The 11,778-nt window shown below is 39.6% G+C and overlaps 1 non-coding gene across 1 annotated transcript; it reads right to left on the reverse strand.

Annotated features, from left to right (window-relative positions):
• Nucleotides 1-2,550: 2,550 nt before the first annotated feature.
• Nucleotides 2,551-2,656, reverse strand: LOC125615440. Its single transcript, XR_007346095.1, has one exon. It is a non-coding gene; the product is annotated as a U6 spliceosomal RNA (small nuclear RNA).
• Nucleotides 2,657-11,778: the final 9,122 nt, after the last annotated feature.

The raw sequence follows: 11,778 nt of genomic DNA on the forward strand, positions 1-11,778 counted from the left end.
TAAGAATCATGCAAATCTAAGAGACAAAAGAGAGAATTTTTTTTCAGTCACTTTTATAGTATGTTCCTCCTTCACTTCACAATGCTTCCTTTGAGAGTTTTTTTTTTTTTTTTCTTTAATGAAACTGAAACAATCTTGCCAACAGAGTCATGGAAAATTTTACCAACTCCATTTGTTCCCAATCGCTCATTTCTTTTCCTTCTTTATATATAAAAGGTCTTTGCTTATTAATTTTTCTAATATAAAAGATAATTTCTAAATAAAAGCTTATAAAAATTCAAGCATTATAGAGGTGTAAATTAATAACTACCTTCTCCCTCCAGAGTCTTGCTTTCCTTCTCCAAGTATATTGACCTTTTGGTGTATATTCATTCTTCCAGCTACCTTAGCTTTCTCCCTGTTTGTATAGCCAGAGTCTGTTAGAATTTGTATGAATCCTTGACAAGAGTAGTAAAGAAATAGACAAAGGAGGAACCATCAATAGACATGTTTAAAGAAAAAAATGCACACAGTAAAGGAGAGAAGAGTAAAGATCAAGGCAATCTAGGCAAAGAGAAGACAATCTGCTTTTTCCTCTCCTGGAGTCAGTTCTTTTCGGGTAGAGTTTCTGTCAACCATCTTTATGAACTTACCAAACTAGAAAAATACCTAGTACATAGGAGGTGCTGAATAAATGAATAGGAATGAAGAGCAGGATCTGACTGGTGAGGGTTGGGTAGAGTGAGCAGGAAATAACACCAGCCTTTTTCAGTTTATCAAAGCCCTCCCTCCTATGCCTGAATAAGCTTCAGGAATTACAGGCTGCTAGAGAAACTGCAGCTTCATTCCGAGTAATGTTCTAATTCTCCAGAAGGCCTGACATATAACCCTGGAAATTGTTTGCTTTCTCAGCCCTTCCAAGTATCCTTACCCTGAGTAAGTGAGAAGGTCTCCATGTTTTTCAACTTGAAAAATCCCCATTATAAAAAAAGCAGGTTATCCAAAGATAATCCCACCCCCATCCCCATTGCCTTTTGAGAGAAGACATTCTAGAGTTTGAGAGAGGTATTATAGAAAGACATATAGGTACCCAGGGAGAGCTTTACTTTGCTGGGGTCACTGCAGTTCAGGGGCAGGTTTTCTGCCCTATAGCTCTTGACATTTGATTTCGTCTGTGGAGCCTAGTGTTGACTAATACCAGCTAGGAGATTTATAGATAATCCAATGTGCAGATTTACAACATGAGTTAGGATTTTCCAGAGATAGGAATCTCTTTTTACAGTTTTTGACATTGTTAAATACCCTCTCCTTGATGGGTGAAGTGGTACATGCCTATAATCCCAGCTACTCAGGAGGCTGAGGCAGGAGGATTGCAAGTTTAAAGCCTGCCTTGGCAATTTAGTGAGACCCTGTCTCAAAATAAACAATAAAAAAAGGACTGGAATGTAGCTCAGTGGTAAAGTACCCCTGGGTTTGATCCCCAGTTATTGCCAAAAACCCCAAAACAACAACAACAACAAAACCCACCTTCTCCTTATCAAAATTTTGCTATGGTTTGGATTTAGTTTGAGTGTTTCCCAAAGGCTCATGTGTTGGGAGTTTGGTTCCAAGGATAATACTGTTAGGAAATGTGGTTTCTTTAAGAGGTAGGCTTAGTGGGAGGTTCTTCGATTGATGGAGGGCATTTCCTCAGAAGGGACTACTAAACTCCAGCCTCTGTTGCTTCCTGTTTGATGTTGTGATTTATTCCTCCCACACATACTCCTACCATTGCCACCCACCATGAGGTGATTCAGCAAAGGTGGGAGGAGGGATTTCCAGAGTGTGCCAACTTTCAGCCTCTAAAACAATGAGCTAAATAAACCTCTTTTCTTCAGAGGTTTCCCTGCTTCAGGTACTTTGTTATAGAAGACTAATACAAAACTTCATTTAGAGTCTTTATTTTTTCCTCTGAGTAGTACTCTCTTTTTCCTCCTTTGGAGCCAGACTTATTTTCAATCCTTGTAGTTTGCCTATCATCTGTCTTTATTTTATATTTTTGCCCTCCATGGAAATGCTCTCCACTGCAGTGGTTCTCCTCTATCCAAATAAGTTCTGTTAAAATAACCCTCACCACTCTAACACTTTTCCATATTTCTAAACCCCTAGGGACACTTCCACATGAAAATCTCAAGTTCAAATTCATGGAGTTCAAAATGGAAATTATTTTCTTCCTCCTGAAGTTTTCCTATATGCTCCTAATCCTTTTCTAAAATGGAAACTCAGTAAGCCAGACCCAGAGCTCAAAATCCTTTTTACTCCCCCTGTACCCAAAAGTTATGATCACAAAGTCCTAGGAATTCTACTATATAATATTGATTTATTCACCTATCTATATTTGTTGTTTAATGCTACATAGCAAATTATGCCAAAGTTTGGCAGCTTAAAGACAACATATTTCTTATGCCATAAAGTTTCTGAAGGTTGTGAACTTGCAAGTTGCATAACTTAGCTGGTCCTATCTGGGACTATAGTAGTCTCAAAGCTTGATTAGAGCTGGACTAAGATTACTATAATTTCTGTCTTTTTAAAAAAAATATGGAATGCTTTACTAATTTGCATGTCGCCCTTGCCCGAGACCATGCTAATCTTCTCTGTATCATTCCAATTTTAGTATATGTGCTGCCGAAGTGAGCATAAGATAACTATAATTTCTAAGATCACTCATGTGGTTGTTTGCAGGTCTCAGTTCCTTGTTAGCTATTGGCTGGTACCTTCAGTTCCTCACTGTGTAGGTCTCTCCATGGGTCTGCTCACAACATTATAGCTGGCTTTTAGGAGTGGGGGTCAGGGGGAGGGAGAAAGAGAGAATGCTCATACTCACAATGGAAGCCACAGTCTCTTTATAACCTAATCATGGAAGTCACACACAATCACTTTTGCTGCATTCTGTTAGAAGCAAATCAGTAAGTCTAGCTCACATTCAAGAGGAAGGGAACTAAGAGAGAAGTGTCACTGTGAACATATTTGCTAGGTCTCTACCTCTCTTCTTCATATCTGTTTCTGTGGCTCTCACTCAGGCCCCCACCATTCCCACCAGTTTTTGTTCTTAATAATAAAAATAAAGATCCTTATTGTGGTCTACAAGGCCCGTGTCTGCTCCTGCATCGCCACCTGACTGTACTTTAAGTATGTGTCAATCTTCTCTATTTCTGGGTCTCTCATATTCAAACACCGCCCCCCCCCCCATAGAGGCATTGTTTACTTTAGGCAGTTGATATTTACTCCAGGCCACTTACTCAGGCCTGAAGAGGCTCAAGGAGCCTGTCTTTTGGCCAGGTATTGATTCCTGGCTTGACCAATGCGGCTAATGCTGTGGGTAATTTAACCCTGCCTAATACTCCCTTATCTCAAAGCACTTTCCCGGCTTCCCAGGCTGTGCCTCCATGGAACTTTTTTCAGAAGGTCTAGAGGGCTGTTTCTCCTCCTGCCTGAGACAGTGCTTGTGCGGTTCCTCTACTTGGCCAGTTCTTCTCTCTCCAGTCCCCACTTGACTCATTCTTGCATATCTTTACCTCTCAGCCAGGTGTCACCTCTTTAAGTTCCTACTTTGTCTCCTCCAACCACATTAGGTTCCTTATGAGATCTCATAACATCCTGGGATTCCCCTTCATAACTTTTAACTGTGTAATTACTCAGTGTCTTCTTTTTCCTCTAGACTGTAACCTATATGACAGCAGGGACTGTTTTGCTCACAATGTCTGGCACTGACTATGAATGCAATGATTACCTATTGCCTAAGCCTCCAAGTTCCACAGTCATAGACACCAAGACAAAATCATCCTGTCCCCAACATTCTTGCATCTCCCTTACTCAAACTTTCCTAGTGGTCCTCTAGCACTGCAGGACAGATGCACAGCACTTTAGCCTGGCATTCGAGGCCTTGTAATCTGGGTCCATCTCTCCTTTCTGGTTTTGTTTTGCAGACACAAAAGTTCTAACTTTAGTGATTACTTGCTATTCCTAAAGCACATTTTGCGTGGTTGCTCATACTGTTCCCTGTACCCTGGAATGGATTCTCCCCACTGGCATTATTCAGGATCTCTTTCTAGAAAAACATTTACTATGTATCTTTTTTATTGATTATTTTTATAAACAAATGTGCTTGTATGATCGCAACATGTGCTAGGCACTAGTCTAAGAATTTTCATGTCAGTTCATTGGAAGATCACAATGGTGATACAAGATAAATCCGCTTACTGTTCCCAGATCATCACAGATAGTTTAAATAATTGGTACAAAGAAATACTAGTGACAGAGCTAGATTTTGAGCCCAGGTGATCTGGCTCCAGAATGCAATTCTGAAATCTGTGGACATTCTTTGCTACTAGACTATTACTCTTGAAGGGCAATGAGAGTGTGTTATCATTCCTCTTTGTATCCACTCAGTAGTTCAGACAAATGCTCAGTAAATTAATGAAGAGCAGCCAGTGGCTGGGACAGAAAATAATCGTGGAAACATCCTTCTTTAACAGCCTTATATAAATAACAATCACGTTTGTATTTCTTTGGTCACAAATCCTTAGTCCTCCTACCTATCTCAAAGGAACTAATCTGAATTTCTTAGCCCCTAGTTCCAAAGACATTCTGAGAATGAGTAATTTGGGTGCCACCATTTTCTTCTTTCCTGACATCTGGCTTTTTCCATCTGTCCATTTACACTTCATTCATTCCTCTGTAGGTTTGCCAGATTTAGAAAATAAAAAGAAAGTAAAATAGAACGTAGGATGCACAGTTAAATTTGAATTTCACATAAATAACTAATCTTTTTAAGGATAAATATACACTAATCTTTTTAAGGATAAGTGTTGCAAGGGCCACACTTATAGTAAAAAATTACTCACTGTTTGTCTGAATTTCAAATTTAACTGGGAAGCCTGTATTTTGTCTGGCAATCCATTCTTACGGCTTTGAGGCCTGGGGCTCTCTGGCTACCCTGACTGCCATCTTTGGCAGGTGGAATTTCATGCTGTGCTATGTTCCACTCCATTCAAGCCCTCATCCACTGGAGCACATTGTTCACTATTCTTGGAATAGAGAGTCAGCCAGCATTAAGACCCCCAAAGCGTATATGAATGCATGTCTTTTCCCAAGCTGCACACTCTGAGGAAATATGGAAACAAAATGGATACAATTAATACTGCAGAGTACTGGTACAAATACTAATTTCCAAGGGTTGAAGCTGAATCAACATTTCAAGTGCTCCTCATTGGATAGAAAATCTCTAGGTAAGGAACCCCAAGCACATTGTGTATATGTGGGAATCATCACAGGTGAATAGTAGGTGCTCCATTGTAGATTCTTTTGTGGTTGCATAAATACTTACTAATGGTAATCACCTTTACCCTCACTAATTTCATCTTTAAAATTTTAAAAACTTTATTAGTATAAACTGAATTTCCAGACCAATAAAAGAAACTTAAGAGGAAAGTGCATATTTTTAATTCATGTCCTTCCTTTGGGCAGATGGTTTGTTCCAGGCTTACTTTTTTCCAGAACACCACCACAGAGCCAGCTTGATGACCAATGTTATTTTTTTCCTTTTGATTTTTTCCCCTTAACTCTTTTTTTTTTTAAATTTTAATATTTTATTTTTTAGTTATTGGCTGACACAACATCTTTGTTTGTATGTGGTGCTGAGGATCGAACCCGGGCCGCACGCATGCCAGGCAAGCGCACTACCACTTGAGCCACATCCCAGCCCTCCCCTTAACTCTTAAATACTCTGAGAAAATGAGAATTTTTCCTACTCAAACACAATACCATTTTGTGCCAACCAATTAATAATTTCTTTATATTATATATATTTAATTTATTTTTCCTAGTATCCCCAAAATGTCTATTTATCGTTGGTTTATTCAAGTTGGTGTTCAAGTGAGATCCACAGGCTTATGCTTTTGATTGACTCTATATCACCTGTAGTGTTGAACCAGTGTCATTTACTCTCGCCCCAGGGATGCAGTCTGATAGGATTTAGGGCATACCCAGGAAGGTCACAGGCCCTGGGGATAGACTGAGACAACTTGGCTATGTCTTCCTTACATCCTTCCAAGGGTGGAGTTGGGCCATGCCACCCCCTCCACTCCCCCACTTGCCATACTCTGGACCTCCTGGCCCTCATCAGCTATGCTAAGGGCCTTCACACATCAGGGCCATCCTACTTGCTTATCTGGCTAACCAATTCTTTTCCTTCATTTTACTCCCTCCGGTTTCCAACCCCCCACCCCCACCATAGACACCATTTGCCTGAAGAATTCCTACTTATCTTTCAGAAATCAGCACAAAACTTTGCTGGGCCTCCTGCACTTCTACACACAAACTAGGACAGAAACCTGTGTTCTATTCTCTCATTGCATTCATGCTTTTCTTTAGAGCACTTATCCAACTACAATTAAATAATTATTTGTGAAATTATCTTTTTCAGTCACTCTTTTCTTAGCTCCACGAGAAGAAGAGCCATGTCCATCTTGTTCACAGTTCACAGTTGTATCTCTGCATCTAACAGAAGGCCTCACAAACACAGGAGACCAACAGAATGATAGAGAGGGAATGGATGAAGGAATGGATGGATGGATGCATGGAAGTAGATATGAAATGATTTAAATTTCTGGGGAGCTTTAAGCAGTGGCTTGACTGGGCCAGTTGTATGCTTTAGGCTCTTCTATGACTCTGGGTGGGAAATTCTGGAGACAGGCCAGAGATAGGCAGCTTTTGGGTGAGAGAAAATAAAAAGAAGGCTGTAAAGGAAATTGAAGAATTTGTTCCATGACATTAACTTGGCCAGAGGTGTCTCTATTTTCTTTATATTCAATCCTGACATGGAGAGAGATTTCTCATAACCACTTATCCTGGATGACCAATCACAAGGAAATATGAAAGTCCCTGAGATTTATGGCTTCCTAAATTCCTTCTTTTTAGATGTGGCTCGGAAACTGATGATAAAAAAAGGTGTGGATTCCACACCATTCCCTGAAACTTTAGACACATCAAAAGGTTTGTGATAAAGCAATGTTTATCTTCTATGGGATTTCGCCAAATAATCTCCTACAGAGATCTCAGCAGTTGCTTCAATAATGTTCTGAGTAAATGTGTTGGAGCCACCTAAGCACAGCACTTTCCTCCTGATGGCAGAGCCCACAGACACTATTTACATGCACTGGTGCCATCGAAACTTTAACTATAAATTACTGCGTAAGGGTTAATAGAACTGAGCCTAGCTTTAGGAAATATATTTAGGAAATGGGCACAAAATTGCCTCATATATTTGTGGTTGATAATAGAAACAAACATCAGAACAAAAACAAGAGGGCGTGGCTGAGATAAAAGAGCAAAGTTCTTTGACTATCACTTGAAATTCCTGTCATTGGAACGGCAGGGCAGAGATGCCAATTTCTATGGTTTTCTTTTTTTTCCAGCAATAGAAAATTCATTTTATGGTCATTTGTTTCCTATTGCTCTTTTGGTCTTCAGTTGGTGGGTAAAAAGTTTTAAAAAGTCCACTTAAAATGCCTACTGAATTAGCTCTAAGGTTTTTCCTTTGGTATTAATAAGGTCTGTCCTCTAAAGATTGGCAACTGATAATGTTGGTCAGAGAAGTCCTCCACTCCCCAAATTTTATAGATGTCCAGTGACATCTTTAATGATAAGGCTTTATGCTGGTCAAGCATGGCCAAAGTGGTTTTATTCAGCAGCCCTGTGTGGACCAGTTATATTCCTTATCTGCTTCTCAATAACTGCTGTGAACCTAAAACATTTCTAATTTTTCTCAACCATTCTCTAAAAGAAAACCTAACATTAACAGTAACACCTGGGTTTGGAATAAGTTACATCTGATTTTTCAGTCTCTCTGACAATTTATACAGGACAGCAAATGGATGAGTTTGATAGCTTAAGTTCTCTTAAGTCTTGTAAAACTCCAGATCAGAAGGTATTCACCATAGCAAGTTCCCAAAATCTTACTGATTTTAAGACCTAAGCGAATTCACACTTTTAGCAGATTATCACATATCAGCCAAGGAGACTCAATGGGTGATACTCAGCATCTGGTCTTTGAGTCTCATCCATAATTGTGAAAGCAATTGCAGTAGCGCCCCCATCAATCCTCAACACCCAAGTGTCAGGCTCTGTGGGCTCCAGGGCCAATTTCCTTTTCAACACATCCTGCTGATCCTATATGTTCCAGACGTGGACTGTGGTTCTAGAGGATGCAATGACAAGCAAGGTTTGGCAAATTGTACAGGTACCACTTCACCTACCGTTGTCTTGTCATGCCCTGAAAAATGGAATGCTGTTTCAAAGCTAAGAGGAGGACACTCCTGTAGGAAGCAGAGAATATCATCTGACAGGGGAGAAGTCCTGGAGGAGGAGAGTAATTACAAATCTGTGTAGCAACAGAACAACTGTGTGGCTAGTGCCCCCCGTGGTTACAAAAGATGCTGTGAGCTAGTCGTGACCTGGGACTTCAATTTCATCCCTAAAAGAGCACATGAGGACCTTTCGTGTTTGCTGTTTTAGACCAGAAAAACAGATGCATTAGAGGGTGGAGGCAGAAGAACACTTAAGCCAACTTTGTTATTTTCTGAGCAATCCCCCAAACAGAGATAAGCACAAACAGGGTCATATTGTGTCAGCTCCAAATCTCTCGAAGCTAGATCTCTCTCACACAGGGTTTAGGAATGCAGGCTGGGGAGGGCAAAAGCTTGACATCTGACAAAGGCTTGACTTTCACCCCAAACATCTTGGTTTCCTTGACCTCATTTTGAATCTGGCATCCCTGCGTTTATCTGAAAAACTTAAAGCTTTTAATATTTTCAGCTTCTGCTCCCTCTAAGGGCAAAAGGGCCACATAGTGCACAAAGCAATTCTTCTTTCCTCCTTCCTTCCTTTTTCCCTCCCTCTGTCATTCAAATTTCAGGGAGGGGTGATTCCTGGTCCTAATTACCTGGGATTTAATAAGCAAATTCATGTTCATTTTATGATAATTATAGATTTGACACATATTGTTTCTCAGCTTTTGCTTTTTCACATTTGTCCTATAAGTTGTGAAAAATAGTGACTGTCAAGTCCTAATAACTTCAGTCACCATTGCTCTCTCTTTTTGTTAATTTCTTTTCTGATAATTCTCAATTTTTAGAATTTTATTATGTGGTTTATTACTTTCTTATTGATGCTACTAAAAATCACCACAAACCTTGTAGCCCCCAAACAACATGAATTTATTATTTTGTACTTTTGCAGGCTGGCAGTCCAACAGGGCTAAAATCAAGATGTTGGCAGGCCTTCTTTCCTTCAGAAATTCTAAAAATCAATTTTTCTGCCTTTCCCAACTTCCAGAGGCTGCTGGTATTCCTTGGCTCATGTTTCTTTCCCCCCATCTCCAAAGTAAGCAATATAACATCTCTCTGATCTTGTTGCCATTCTCATGTCTCTTTTCTCTAGCTCTCTTCTTCTTCCTCCCTCTTCCACTTTTAAAGACCCTTGTGATTACATTGGGGCCACTGGACAATCCAGGATAGTCTCCCTATGTGAAGGTCATTGAATTAGTAAATTTAATTACAACTTAAATTCCCCTTTTTCATATAACCTAACATATTCATAGGTTTGGATGTGGACATCTTTGGAGGATCACTATTCAGTGTCTCTCTCTCTCTCTCTCTCTCTCTCTCTCTCACACACACACACACAAAAAAAAAAACACTTCTTTTTATTGTTTTCCATTTTGATGTATAGAAATTTGACTTAAGTAAACTGGACTTTTTAAAGATAAGTCTGTGACAAAGTTTTTTTGGCTGTATTTTTTTTTTTTTAAATTTTCTCCTTAGCATCTTTTTAAAATGCCAGATTTAGCAGGATTTTGGTTAAGACCTGCTCATATCTTCTAATTACTTTCATTACGTAGTCATCCTTCTTTTATTGTATTATGTTTTCCCTCAAAGTTTTATACCTAAAGAATACTCAGGGGCCAATGCACTGCATTTTATGTGTGTTGGCTAATGTTTATTGGAAAAAGGTATTGGGAATGTCATCCAGAATGGTTAGAAGTTAGCCTATTCACATGCCTGTTTTGTTTTTATAATGGATAAAAATACTAAATTAGAGCCAGGTACAATGGTGGTGCATGTCTGAAATCCCAGCAACTTGGGAGGCTGAGGCAGGAAGATTGCAAGTTCAAGACCAGCCTCAGCAATTTAGCAAGACCCTTTCTCAAAATAAAAAATAACAAGTTCTGAAATGTAACTCAGGGGTAAAGTGCCCTGGGGTTCAATCTCGAATACTGCTAAAAAAATTAAATTAGAATTTATGAATATCTTTAATGAGGATAGGAGAAACAGAGGACAAACATAGAAGTATCTTTGTGATCCCTCCATCAGCTCCTGGAGACAGATGGTTTTTTTCATGTGATAATGAAAACCAGATTGTAGACTAAGCCAGGCGCTGACAGCCCTTCCTTTCTGGAAAGTCCCAGATCCTCATCCAATAGAAAACATCCACAAGATTTCTAGCAGATCCTAGAGAATTCTGCCACTGGCTTGGAATTGACCCAGAATGTCATATTCCATCTATAAGGACCAAACAATTTCTTTCAACAGAGTTCAAAGAGGAAACAGAACATTTTATTCTTACTGATCTATTTTCTCTTCATATTTTATCTCACTTTGAAACAAAGGTTGAACCACAGGCATCCTGATTTATTAATTCGCTTAACTAATAATCAACTATTTGTTAGGCACTATTCTGGCCCAGTAGTCAGAAAACATTAATAAACGTGTATATAGGGCTTACTATGTGCCAAGTATTATTCCAAGTGATTAAGACATACTACCTTATTTGAAACTCATAACCACTCCAAGAAGAAGGCACTATTATTTTGTGCCTATTTTACAGGTAGGAAAATGAGATTTGAAACAATTAAGTAATTTGCCAAGCAGTAGAGCTGTCTGACTTGGGTTATTGCTCTTGGCCACTTTATCATGCTGCCTCCCTTTGGCCAGTCCCTGCCTACAAGGAATTTAGAGATTTATGGGGAACACAAAGCAAAAGCAAGAAACCACAAATACAGCCAGGCATGGTAGCAGATGCCTGTAGTTGAAACTACGGGGTGTGGGGGGACAGTAAGATCATTTAAGCCCACAAGTTTGAGACAGTCCAAGTAATATAGCAAGACTCCATTTCAAAACAAACAAACAAATAAATTGAAATAGTATTTTTTTTTTACCTCAACATCTAAAACAGTGCCTGGCACTATAAGTAGGGACTGAATAAAGATTTGTGGAATGTTGTTGAGATACTCTGTGATAAATACTATGACTGTAAACTAATCCTAAGAGATGATAAATTCTTTTGGGAACCTAACTAATTAGTGTGGGATAGGGAAAGAGGGCTTTTTTGAAAGGTAATATTTAAACTAAGACCTTTAGGATATGAAGAAGGGAACCATGAAAAGAGTGGAAAAGCACTTAGGCCAAGGGACCAACATGTTCAGAGTCCCTCAGGTGCAGGAGCACCTGGCTGATGTGAGGAATGGAAGGAGCCCTTGTATAGGAACAGGTGTGCACAGGTAGTTGCAGAAGGATATAAGGCAAGGGCTGGATTATGTAGGCCTTAGGTCACTAGAATTCTCTCTAGCAGGGCAGTGTAAATGTCAGGGAGGGACCCAAAAGGAGAGTACATGGGCCCTGCCCTCCAGGAGTTTTCGATTCTGTTAGGAAAGCGTTAAAAGGAGGAGGAGGGGGAGGAGGAAGAAAGAGGGAGGAGGGGGAG

Source organism: Marmota marmota, unplaced genomic scaffold (genome assembly GCF_001458135.2).
Source record: "Marmota marmota marmota unplaced genomic scaffold, marMar, whole genome shotgun sequence".
NCBI lineage: Eukaryota > Metazoa > Chordata > Mammalia > Rodentia > Sciuridae > Marmota > Marmota marmota.